The sequence below is a fragment of the Zootoca vivipara genome, chromosome 7 (genome assembly GCF_965207765.1).
Source record: "Zootoca vivipara chromosome 7, rZooViv2.hap1.1, whole genome shotgun sequence".
NCBI classification, from domain to species: Eukaryota; Metazoa; Chordata; class Lepidosauria; order Squamata; family Lacertidae; genus Zootoca; species Zootoca vivipara.
The window spans coordinates 38,730,871-38,743,042 of NC_142590.1; the positions used below are offsets into that span (position 1 = coordinate 38,730,871).

The window sequence follows — 12,172 nt, forward strand, 5'->3', positions numbered from 1 at the left end:
GGAATGCAGAGTGAATGATCAACTTTCAGCTTCACCAGCTCCCAACTTCTCCTTTGCAGCAACTGAATCTCCAGGGCTCAAGACATATGAAACATAAGGAGATGAACAAAACATCCAACCAATCTACCAAACCACATTTCCACTGTGGCATCCGCCAAGGCAATTAAATTTTCCAGTCATATAGCCAATTCACACCTTTTCGCAATGTTAGAGGATGTCAGCTAAGGTGAAGCGATAGAGAATGTCAGCTAACGCAGAATCAAACAGCCAAGTCCAAATGAAATTCTTGCACTTACGACAATTAGAAATTACAGGTGGAGGGAATCCTTATGCAGAATGGGAAAATTTTATACCTGACAGTGAGATGGGATGGGTCTTGTAGGCAACAGATACCCCACTTTCTCTAGAGGCAATTAATTGCCACAGGCAGGGACAATATGTTGGACACCATAGAGACGGGACAAAGTTCACCCAGTCAATGGATGGAGTTCTACTTGGGTCAGAAAGGAGTCCAGGATTATCATTGTTATATATTTCAACACTGTTCATAAACCCTGAAGACTTCTTGCAGCATCTAACAAATTAACAAACAACAACAAAACACTCAAAACAATAAAACAGAGCTGCAATATTTAGAAAGCAAGGTAAGACACTCACTAAAATAGAATAGGTCCAGGCAAACACACACAGATTTTTTTTTTTTACCTAATGTTGAAAAGACAAAGTCAGCTTCACACAAGGCATTCCAAAGACAGGACACCATTCCTGGGAAGAGCAGGTCCCCTCACCATCACAGAAGGCAAGGGGATCCAAGGAAGGGCCTCTAAGATAGATCTCCACCTACAGGCAGATTCATTTGGGAGCCAGTAGTTCCTTAGGTATCCTAACCCTAAACTGTACTTGCCATTTTTTTCTACCTAACCAGGCAACATGTAACTTGCCTTCTTTGTGCAAGCCTTACTTGCTCTGTAAGCACCTTCGTGGTGTAGATATGTGGAGCCACACATATCTGAATTGCTTAGAGGGTCTCTGGGTGGACGGCCCTTCACTGCAGTAGGGTATTGCCCTAGGATCAGCCTTCATACGTTGTTGGACTATAACTCCCACCAGCCCTTTGGATTAGTAGCCCAAAACATCTTGAGGACACCAGGCTGGGGAAGACTGGCCCAGACCAGGACCAGGGACAGGAATCTGTGGTCCTGCGTATATTGTTGGGCTCCAGCTTCCATGATTAGGAATGATGGGAGTTGTAGGCCAACAAAATCTGCAGTACCACCAGTTATCCACCTGTGGCCTGGATGGGGACCTGGGGGAGGTTTAAAATAGCACAAGCAACACCATTCCTCGCCACTTTGGAGACAGCTGCTTCCCCACCTTTTATCTTAACCTAGATTCTCAGTTGCTTCAGCTCATATATTCCCAGTTTTCAACCATCAGAGCTTCTTTTGCACATTCTGGGAATATTTAAAAACAGAAAGATGAGCAGCAATCGTGAGATTCTCATGGGGGATTATTGGTGTATAATTAAGCAATATCCATAGTAACAAGCAAATCTGCATTAGCCTGACCTAGTTTGAAAAATTCCATCAGCTTGTTGAGGGACAATGACATATTATCTCCCAAAGTACCCCCAACTTTGAAAGCACAACAAAGGCAGGACTATCGTTCTTTTCCAACAATGAGGCAGCCAGAGACAAGGAACTAGGAACTCCATGGCGCAGAGCAAGTTTATGTAATTTTCTGTTCACATAATTTCAGAACAATGTCTATATAAGTTATTAAGATGAAGGGAAATCCCAAACTTATGTTTGCTTCACAGATGAACACATCATTATGCCACCTTGAACAGTTTGGAAAGGTGTGGAATAAATTTCTGAAATAAACTACATATTACAAAATCCTACAGAGATACTTCTCTGCATAAACATTCACATATGATTGGCCTGTGCAAGTTTATGCAAATATTCTTTGGGCCTAGCTGAAAATTGCAGCCACCACAATTCACCTTTCCTGGTAAATTCCTCCCAAACCCACCAGCTACATATTCTCACTCCACTCTACTCTTTTTCTTCCATTTCCCCAAAGGATGCCCCTTGGTGACTCAGAAAATGTGTAACTACTTTATGCACAATGAACATTTAAAGCACCTGCTCCAAAAAAGAAATCTGGAAACTAGTTTGTGAACGGTGCTTTGATCTATGCTCAGTGACAAACAACAATTGCAGGATTCTGGGTTTTATTGGGGGGGTTCCTGTGTGTACACAGAGAGTATTATATTCCAGAGGTGAAATGAGGTCACCGAAAGCTTATACCGTTCTGTATTATTTGTATTTATTCACACACACACACACACACACACAGAGAGAGAGAGAGAGAGAGAGAGAGAGAGAGAGCACATTGGGAAAGATACAGCATAACTCCTAAAAATATTGTTAATTTTCAGTGTGGGGAACAGCCAGTCTCCACCACAGTGCTGTTGACTTACAGACTCTGAAACTTACACACTTTCCCCAACCCATTTATTTCTAAAGATGACTGGTCTACTGTTCTCATGTGCATGCACACACAAGAACCTGTCTGACACCGCCTCCAGCTGCCTTCTTCAAGAAAGAATACTTGGCAAAGGTCAGCTATTCAGATCCCTCAAGGTCCATCCTCCCAGTAGACAGGAACTAGCCAACTAAACTTGCCTAATTGGCTTGCCCTCTGTGGCAATCTCTTTTTTAACAACCAGAGTCACAGGGTTGGGACCGGGAAGAGAGATCGTTTGGGCCAGCTTCCCATCTCACTACAACAGCAATAACATGCTTGAGAAAGTAAACAGAAAAGTCATTCAAAAGCCATTCAAGGAGGTTCAAAGTCCCTGTCATGCACTTTATAAATAACTAGTGAAACATGAGGAGTGTATATGGGTGTGTGGCTCGGGGACAGGAGAGTCCTTGCATAAAGGAGCCACAAACCGCAGGACAAACCTTGGCTACAGCTTGTGGCTAGTGTAAAGAGAGCTGAACTATGAGCCTGTGTTCAGACAGTATGCTAAGTCAAACTGTGGCTTCCCTAATCACTTATTTATTAATAGAATACTTAAATAACACAATTTCAAAACTGTGTACAAAAAATATCGATACAATAAAACAACAGACAAAATAAACCGGAATCACAAATCACCAGCCAACAGTTTAAAAAGAATCTCTGTAAGCCTGGCAGCATAGAAAAGCCTGTGAAGATTAAATATCAAATAATAATTTGGTGAGATAGGACAGTGCCAGGTTCAGATTTTGGCAGCCCCCAGGCAAGATGTTCTCAGCAAACCTTCTTCCCCCAACTGTCCCTTAAGTTGCCCTCTGTGCTGGATGCTGCTCCATCTCCTTATCCATCGCTAGAGGGACAATAGCTGCAAGAAGGAGCAGCGGCAGGGAAGAGGAGGCAGCGGTGGCAGCCAGGTCCCGAGAGATATGCCAGCCATAGAGTAACCACACATCTAGAAAGGCAAGGGCACTAACACCTAACTAGGCACATGTGAGGCAGTTCCTTCTGGATAAGGGTCAGTGTATGATTGTGTTGCTTTACATAAGTCCACACTGGACGCACAGTCTTCCATTCATGTCTGCCAATGCAGCAGACAGGGCAAAAGGGAAAACAACTGAGTGTCACTTCCAGAAATTATTGGCAGTGAGTTAGTGCATCCCAAGTGCACCCATGATATTCTTGCAACTTACACAAACGGAAACCACAAGCAACTAGTGTTCAAATATTGCTCTTCAAATGCTGGGAAAGTTCTGTTCCCAGCTTATCTCTATTTCTGCTCAATGAGTAACAACTCATTGCATGAAAAACACTGGTCTCCTACAGAAGTGCCAGGTCTATCAGCAGTTTCCATTGTGACTCAGCCATGTTTAGAAAGTGTGGAGCACGGAAACTCTGGACCAGCTTTTGGTGGGGAAAGTGAAAGGCACATTTTAGACTCTCTTTTTTTTTTTTTGCTCCGGAACCAACTTAGCAATAATTCTCTACACCAAACAAACAAGTTGGTAAAAGTTGCAAGCCTCGTTCACCTTGGAAATTATATACTTAACAGAGATTCTGAAGTCTCTAACCCCAGCTACCTGAAGAACCATCCTGTCATCCATTTGAGAAAACTTAGCATGAGAGGGTAACTTGCAAAGTGGAGGCAGGGATCCTGAAAAAAAAGGCCACAGATTTCTACTTGTGGGACTGTCAGGGAGTTTGGAAACTATAGCTGAAAAAGCTAAGTCTGTAGATGTTCTCTTCCTTTATCTGATAAATGCCATGTCATGGAAGAGAAATAAGACGGTCCACTGCTCCATCAGGAACCTTCCAAAATGAAGTGTGCATTTCCCTCTTAACCACAGAAGTGTTGCTGTTTTTATCACAACTGCGCCCCAATAAAGAAGTTTGCTTCAAGTTCTGCCTGAAGGCAGCTTCATCAGTGCAGAGGTATTTAGCGCTGAACACACACCGCTTTAGCAGCCCTCCCCAAGATCAGAAGTTCACTGGTTTGAGAAGTCATTTCCTCCACCCTCTATTACCCCAGGAAAACGCTTAGCCATGGCTAGGTCTCTCCCAATCTTCTCTGCCCCTCTCACCTTTGCCAGAGGAAGCTGAAAACTGCCAAAGATTGTTCCTGTGAAACAGGCAGACACTTGCACTGAGCGATCTCAGTTCAGGCTGCGACTCTCAGTGAAGGAGGAATCCCAGGCCACCTGCAAGCAGAACTTTTCTGCCTCATGCTTTTTATTCTCTCTGTGTGAGTCCTTAGGGCTTTCCAGGCAGAACCACTGCCAGGGCTTTCCTTCGGTTCACTGGGGAGTGGTAAACCCTCAACTTCCGTTAAAAAAAAAGTCTTTTGAAGTTTTCTTAAGGTGGAACTTTGTAGAACTGTTCATCGTACTTTCCAAACTCTTTCATCAATCCCTTCTCCCATTCCTTTTAAAGTAGCAGAAATTTCTCTATAATTTTCAAGAACCTCGAACATTGGCTACATACTACTCCTCACCAATTTTTTTGTAGGTGATAAACAAAGAAACAGAAGGGCCTTGATTCTGAGGTTGCTTCCAGAAGGCCCCCATCATATTCAAAGTACATTCACCACACATTTAAAGCACATGACTTTCCCCCAGATAATCCTGGGAACTGTAGCTTCCCCCTTGCAGACCTAAAATTCCCAGTATGCTGAACAAACTACAGTTCCCACAATCCTCTGGGGCAACTCACTGGCTTTAAAGGCAAGTTGGATGTGCCTTAAATGCACGGTGTGGATCTTAATGTTGGGCCAATACTTTCCAGCGCATGTCCCTGTCATTTTCCTTATCACAGAAAGTCCGTTTCTTTGGTGTTTGTTTTGCAGCAGCTCCAAATGAGCCTGAATTTGGCAGTGACTGCCTGGAAGCTCCCTGAGTCCCTGTGATAAATTGTAAGTCAATTTAAAGTTTATATTCTATTACTAATACTTTGGCCACCTCATGAGAAGAGAAGACTCCCTGGAAAAGACCCTGATGTTGGGAAAGATGGAGGGCACAAGGAGAAGGGGACGACAGAGGACGAGATGGTTGGACAGTGTTCTCGAAGCTACGAACATGAGTTTGACCAAACTGCGGGAGGCAGTGGAAGACAGGACTGCCTGGCGTGCTATGGTCCATGGGGTCACGGAGAGTCGGACACGACTAAACAACTAAACAACAACAACATTCTATTACAAATCTCAGAATTTCAGCCTTACAAAATCTTCCTAAGTCATAAATATAAAAGGGGGGGGGGTGTTAGTTGGACAATATGGCCAATATCCCATATAAATGTGAAGAAGATTTTGCTGACCGTGGCAGTAAGGAATAGTTATTCCAAAATATATCCTTTCCTTCCCCACCAGCATCACTTATGAGACCAAAGTTGTAAAAACTTGCCACAGCCACAGTGTGAAGGATGAAAGCCAATCTCCAAACAACTGAGACTTGTTCTAAGTGTAGCCAATAACTCAACAAACAAAGAGGTAAGTGGAGGCTGCAGGCAGAACTATCAATTATGAATTCATGACTACCATTTTACAAACACACACACACACACACACAAATAACATTAAGAAGAGCCTGCAGGATCAGGCCAGTGACCCATCTAGTTTAGCACCCGGCCCTCACAGTGGTCAGCCAGATGCCTGTGGTAAGCAGGATCCAAGCACAAGAGCCCTCTCCCTGCTCCTGTGGTGGCAGAGCCTAGTAGCCATTGATAGCTTTATCCTCCATGAAGTTGCCTAATAGTGTCCATCCCTTCTTCCTGTGGGAGGGAATGCTATAGTTTAAAACTATTTGCTGGGTCAATGAGTAATTTATCTGTCCTGAACCATCCAACATTCAGCTTCATGAGATGTCCATGTGTTCTACTGTTATGAAAGATGGAGGAAAAACCTGCTCTCCATCCACTTTCTCCATGCCATACTATAATTTTAAATGCGTCTAATGTATTAAATGTATTTAAATGTCTGCTGTGTGCCTGTGCTACGCACCCCCTTAGTCCATCATGCTTCTCATTTTAGTCTCATCCTTAAACAAATCGAATGTATATACTTAACTTTGATTGAATAATAGGGAACAAATGTATCTCTTTGCAGATGGTTCAGATCATCTGGATATCGTTGTCCCTCAGACCCGTATTTCTCGCTGTGCATGTTACCCTCTCTTCTTACCATCCCTTCAAACTCAAGCCAAATATGTGCAGTCAGGCAACACCCAGCTGAGAGACCTGAGGGCTCAAGAGTAAATATCCAAGTGTACAGGAAAAAGCAACTCTAAAGAAATATAAAGGCATTTACAATCAAAACTAGCAGAAAGGTTGGGAAGCCAAGGCCTTACCCTCTTGTGGATCATGACAAGGGGGTGTTATTGCATTGTTCAATTCCTTTTAACCTTTTCAGTGTTTGAAATATACATTAATAAAATCCCTCTTAGATTTCTAAGAGCAAAAAGGTTTGTTCTGAATTGCTCTAGAATATCATCCAGGAATTGCAGCATCCAACATCTACATCTGGCTTGAAGTAAAGTATGACTAGATGCAAAAATATCCCTCTTCAGTTTCAAGATTCCTCTGGGATGGTGCATCTACTACATCCATGCCTAATCTGTTGCAGTGGTTGACCTTCCCATGTGGTTAGGAAGCATTTACAGCACAGCCTTTACAACCCAACCCTATATGTTACTCAGAAGTAAATTCGATAGGGTTAGGCGCCAATCCTATAAATACATTAAGTGTTACTTTTATTTTCTGATTGCACAATTTTGTTTCTGACAGCAATGTGAAATGATCCACACCATGCATTTAAAGTACAAGGCTTTCCCAAAATAATCATGGGAACTGTAGCTTCCCTCCCCCTTCGCAGACCTACAACTCCTGGTACCCTTAATGGACTACAGTCCCCAGAATTTTAAATCATGTGATTTAAATGTATGTTGGGTCTGCTTTAAATGTATAGTGGGTGTTTGTGGGGAAAACGGGACATTTTTCTTCACCTCCCTCAATTTCCAACTCTCCAAGTCCTTGCCATTTGATTTTACTATGAGAGAGAAAAGCGCCTTGTCCTTAGACAAGCAGAGGTGACGCAGGCCACCAGTTTGCATACTTAGATGTGTGCACCGTACTTACCAATAAATGATCGTTGTAAGGGCAAGTGCATATTAACCGCTGCTATGTGCATCAGCCATAAAGTGTCTCATGGATCCCTCTACAGCGCATCCACATCATGGAGCATCTTCATATCACTGCTAATACCTGTATGGAGCAATTCCTGTATCCAGCATCTTCCATAATACATGCCATTGACCAGCCCTCTGCTGTCCTGGTATCATCAACAAGAGCACAAACATTGAATCAGCTGTTAAGTGTGAAAAATAGCAAGAGACCCTCATAATCTCCAGGTTTTGCCATCCTGGCAAGCACACTACCATTGTTCTAGAATACAGACCCATGAAGAACTTGTCTTTATAATGCAAGTAGAGATCCAGAACTCGGGGGGTAACAGAAGCAGCAAAAAATCAAGACCGGGTTTAGGTGTGGGGCCGAAGTTTGGAGGCAGCAATTCTGAGAGCAGTTATTCTATGTTCTTAAGATCCCTTTTTCAAACAGCCTCTTATGAAAATCTGCGCCTTGATAAAGCTGCCACTACGAATTCTTCTTCCCTGGTAATATCAAGGATGGGGTGTGTCTTATGCCTTAATGTGCAAAGTCATATTACAATGCTTTCCTCTTCTTGTTTACACAGTGAAGGGAATCACCATTCCTAGGTTTCCTTTACCGCAAGGAATTGCATCTTTTCTTACAAGGGCGTATGAAAAATGTCTAAGAAATCCAGAGCCTCCAGCCCAGAGACTTGATACCATTCTTATTTAGGGAGCTGCACATCTTCCTTTGTCCCATAGTAAATATCAAACAGAAAACCTGTTAAGCAAAAGATGGCATTATCCACTGAAGAAGAAGAGCTTGGGGGCAAATATCACCAGATTGTTTATGGCATACCATCCATCTTGCTCAGATTTTATCTAGAATACATATCCAGTGCATCTCTCCAGAAGTGATCTGCTCCAGAACAGATATAGCATTGCTTTTTTCTTCCCTCCCACCCCCTCGCTCCCACAAGCTTGTTTACAATGTGTACACTTTTATGGCTCGGGAAAGAAAACAGCCTCTATAATCATGCATAGCAATCAACCCTCATTATTTACTCTTAATGATTTTACAGTATTTTTACACTAGTCCCCTAGAAATTTTAGTCATCCCAAAGAGAATAGCTTGCTTGTAACCATTTGCTAATTGCACGTATGAATGTCAATTAATTCACTTAGCTAATTATCCACTCTATGAACATCATGCACCAAAGAACTGTAAAAAGACAGGCATATGGTAATAGATTTGGAACAGAACATAGCATGTTGGTGGGTATTCATTTCATCAGATGAGGCACTGCAGGGGGGGGGAATGGACACATGTGTATTAAGTTAGCATGTCAGCACACCCTGGATGAAAAGGCACTGTCAGCTTGGGGAATACCAGCTCCATAAGCCATAATTACAGCATTATGCTAATTGTGCCTGAACATTGATCAAAATATCACTGGAAGGATACTGCAACAGCACTACAACTTTGGTTTGGAGATCGCATCGCAAGTCAAGCGTTTAAGAGGTTCTAATCATCTTGCTCCTTTCAACATAAGCAAGAATTACGTTTCATCTAGGAGTCCTCTTGAAAATCGCTAATAGGGAAAACACACACAGCTAAATTGGCAGAATTCCTCATAAACCTAATCCCAAAGAACCCAAATGTTTCAAGAGGCCTCACATCACATGTGTTTTGGTCCGAGAGATGCAGCTATATTCAAATATCAGCCTTTAGTTCCAGAACACTTATCAATTAAGGAGAGCAAAACCCAAACAACTGATTTTTATCAATTTTGCTCTCCAGAAATCAGCAGCCAAGAACTGCAGGTTTCACAACAAGGTCACATCCACCGCCATACATTTATGCTGCTTAAAGCGTTATGGCTGCTTTAAATGTATGGTGCGGATGTGACCTAGGCGTTAACAACTAAAACTTGATAAATCTGTGTTTATCTGTGAGAGGAGGACAATAACATTGGGTGTTTTCAAACGAGCAACTCCTGATGTTATTCAGCAATTGCTCTTCCACCGGAAGCATGATGAGGAAGAACAGCATACTTTCCACACTTTGGGGATACAGCACTTTGTGTGTACAGTGCACATTCTGCTATGCTCTATCCACACTAATGGGGATAACATAGTTATGTGAGCATGGAAGGGACCATTTAACCTGAGCATGTCATTTACATAGGAATATATGCCAAGTCAGATCATTGCTCCATCTAGCTCAGTACAGGTACTGTCTACTTTGACTGGCAGTGGTTCTCCAGGATTTCGGGGGGGGGGGTCTTTCCCAGTCCTACATGGAGATGTCAGTGATCTTTTACATGCAATGCACAACTTGCACAACTCCTAACCTCCTTTCTCTCCAGCCCATTGAACTATTGTTATTTTTAAAATTTGCATGGGAACATGTTTTTTTTTTACTTACGTGCTTTTGCATAACTTCTTCAATACTTTTAAGGCAAATAAGGTGTTTCAGTACAAGTTTTAAAAACACAATTTATAAACAACATACTGATAAAATGGCACCACCAGGAAAAGGTGGACTCGGGAGGGGCAGGGAACCAAATGCGTGGCAACGGGCTCATGTGCTCAATATATCACTCCGCATCCCCAAACCACATCTCTTTAAAAAGATAGAAGACTAGCATCAAAGCATTCTATGCCTTTGGATAACAAAAGGAGCCAAGAGTTCCCCAGATATCATTTCATATTGCTCCCCCCCCCCGGACACCACATAATAATTAGTAGTCACTCACTTAGTTAACTTTAGTGCATAAGCTTCTCTGCCTGGTATATTTCCCTACCCCCTTATATGCAATCAATGTCGCACAAATGCATGTGAGATCCTGGGCTATCAGAAATATTTGAGGGCTGGTAACATCTGAAGACCTGCATGCAAAATTATTTCAGGTCTAAACTGCACATTTAACAGTTCTGAGGTAGTAGAGTCAAGGACACAACTTCAGATTATAAGGGGCAAGGCAGGAAGATGCCAGTTAAAGGAGGAGGAGGAGGAGGAGGAGGAGGAGGAGGAGGAGGAGGAGGAGGAGGAGGAGGAGGAGGAGGAGGAGGAGGAGAATTGTACCCCACCCACCTGACAAAATATAAAGGAACACAACAAATGCTCCCTTGCCTTAAACAAAAACAATCCCTACCAGAAGATGACCCAGAATAAATGAGAGAGTGGTTCTTCTGTGTACTCTGCTAGTTTTCCTATTTAGGGCAATATTCAAAAAAATGTTATCCATACAACCCCTGTAGACTGAAATGGAGCAGACCATGCTATCATCTCAAAACTCTACAACCTCACCCGCTCCTCATTCTGCTGCATGTGTAGCTCCGGTCCCACTAAATTCTTAATACAAGTAACTTAAGATAATACCGCCTTATCATCTTCTTATTTATGATGGAGCTTACCCAGGATTTGAACTGGAGGACTTCTACCTCAAAGACATCATGCACTTAACCTCTCTCTACAATATGTGCTCCTATTTGCATAACCCTTTTCATACATTTACAGCTGAGCCCGTAAGGTTGGCTCAGGTAGACGCTTTAAAAGCTGGACATAAACTGTAATCTTTCACAGCTAAAGAGGATGCTGAACCATCACAATTCCTTCCGAGGCACATGAGCCCTCATTTACAGAAGCTCTCTCTCTCTCTCTCCACACACCACACACACACACACACACACACACACACACACACACACAAAAACACATGTTATGCAGCAAGCGTTCTACAACCTGGGAGCTCTGTACTTCCAAAGTGCATAATAAAAGCAGTTTTGCAGACATCTCCAATGGAAAAGGCTCATTATGAAATAGGAAAGAGGCACTAGCTGGCACATTAGCCTAATAAATCATAGCCTTGTAGATTCTTTTGCATTAGCTAGCCTAGCCTCTGGGACAACTTGAGTTTCTGGCAGAGATGGAAATCCTAACCAAAGTATTAAACCTTTGTGGTGATGCTAGCAAACCAGCCTGCCTCAGTCCCTTCCCACCTACCGGGTAGGTACAACTGCCCCCTTTCAGCTGAGCTTCCCTTTAAATCCTTGGAAGCTCACAGACAGGCAGATTCAGCTACAGCCAGCAAATTAACCATTTAAAGGAAGTATCCACTTTTAGTCTTTAGTCAACATGACTGCTGGTTCTGTACTGTATATAAAAAAGCTGTCCACTGCCACATTGTAACTTCCAACGTTTCACAGAGAAGCATCTTATTCTGCAAATGCAGAATAAGGCAGCCTTAGAATCTCAGCTTCTATTTAAGCTTTCTTTAAAAAGCGTTCTTTATCAGTTAAGATAATTTGAAGTTCATCTATATGATGATGTGTGTTTAAAAATGACTCAAAAGCCAGAACAGGTTTTCACCATCCTGTCTGATGATGTTCACCCCTTCCGACAATATATATATATATATATATATATATATATATATATATATATTAAATTGAAGCAATTGAAGCAAACATGCACTTCTTCCTTTGCAGAAGCCACATTTTCTTGG

General features: G+C 42.4%; 1 protein-coding gene across 7 annotated transcripts in view; it reads right to left on the minus strand.

The window, feature by feature from the left end:
• ACOT11 (acyl-CoA thioesterase 11) overlaps nucleotides 1–12,172 on the minus strand; it is a 112,588-nt gene that overhangs the window by 56,884 nt on the left and 43,532 nt on the right. Inside the window, exon 1 of one of the 7 annotated variants that reach the window (XM_035121602.3) lies at nucleotides 4,608–4,853. The exons of 4 other annotated variants lie outside the window; for them this stretch is intronic. The gene's annotated coding sequence lies outside the window, so the exon portion shown is untranslated. Of the gene's footprint in view, nucleotides 1–4,607; nucleotides 4,854–12,172 lie in introns of those variants that run through there. 2 more of the 7 variants (XM_088674024.1, XM_088674025.1) reach the window with 2 other exon arrangements.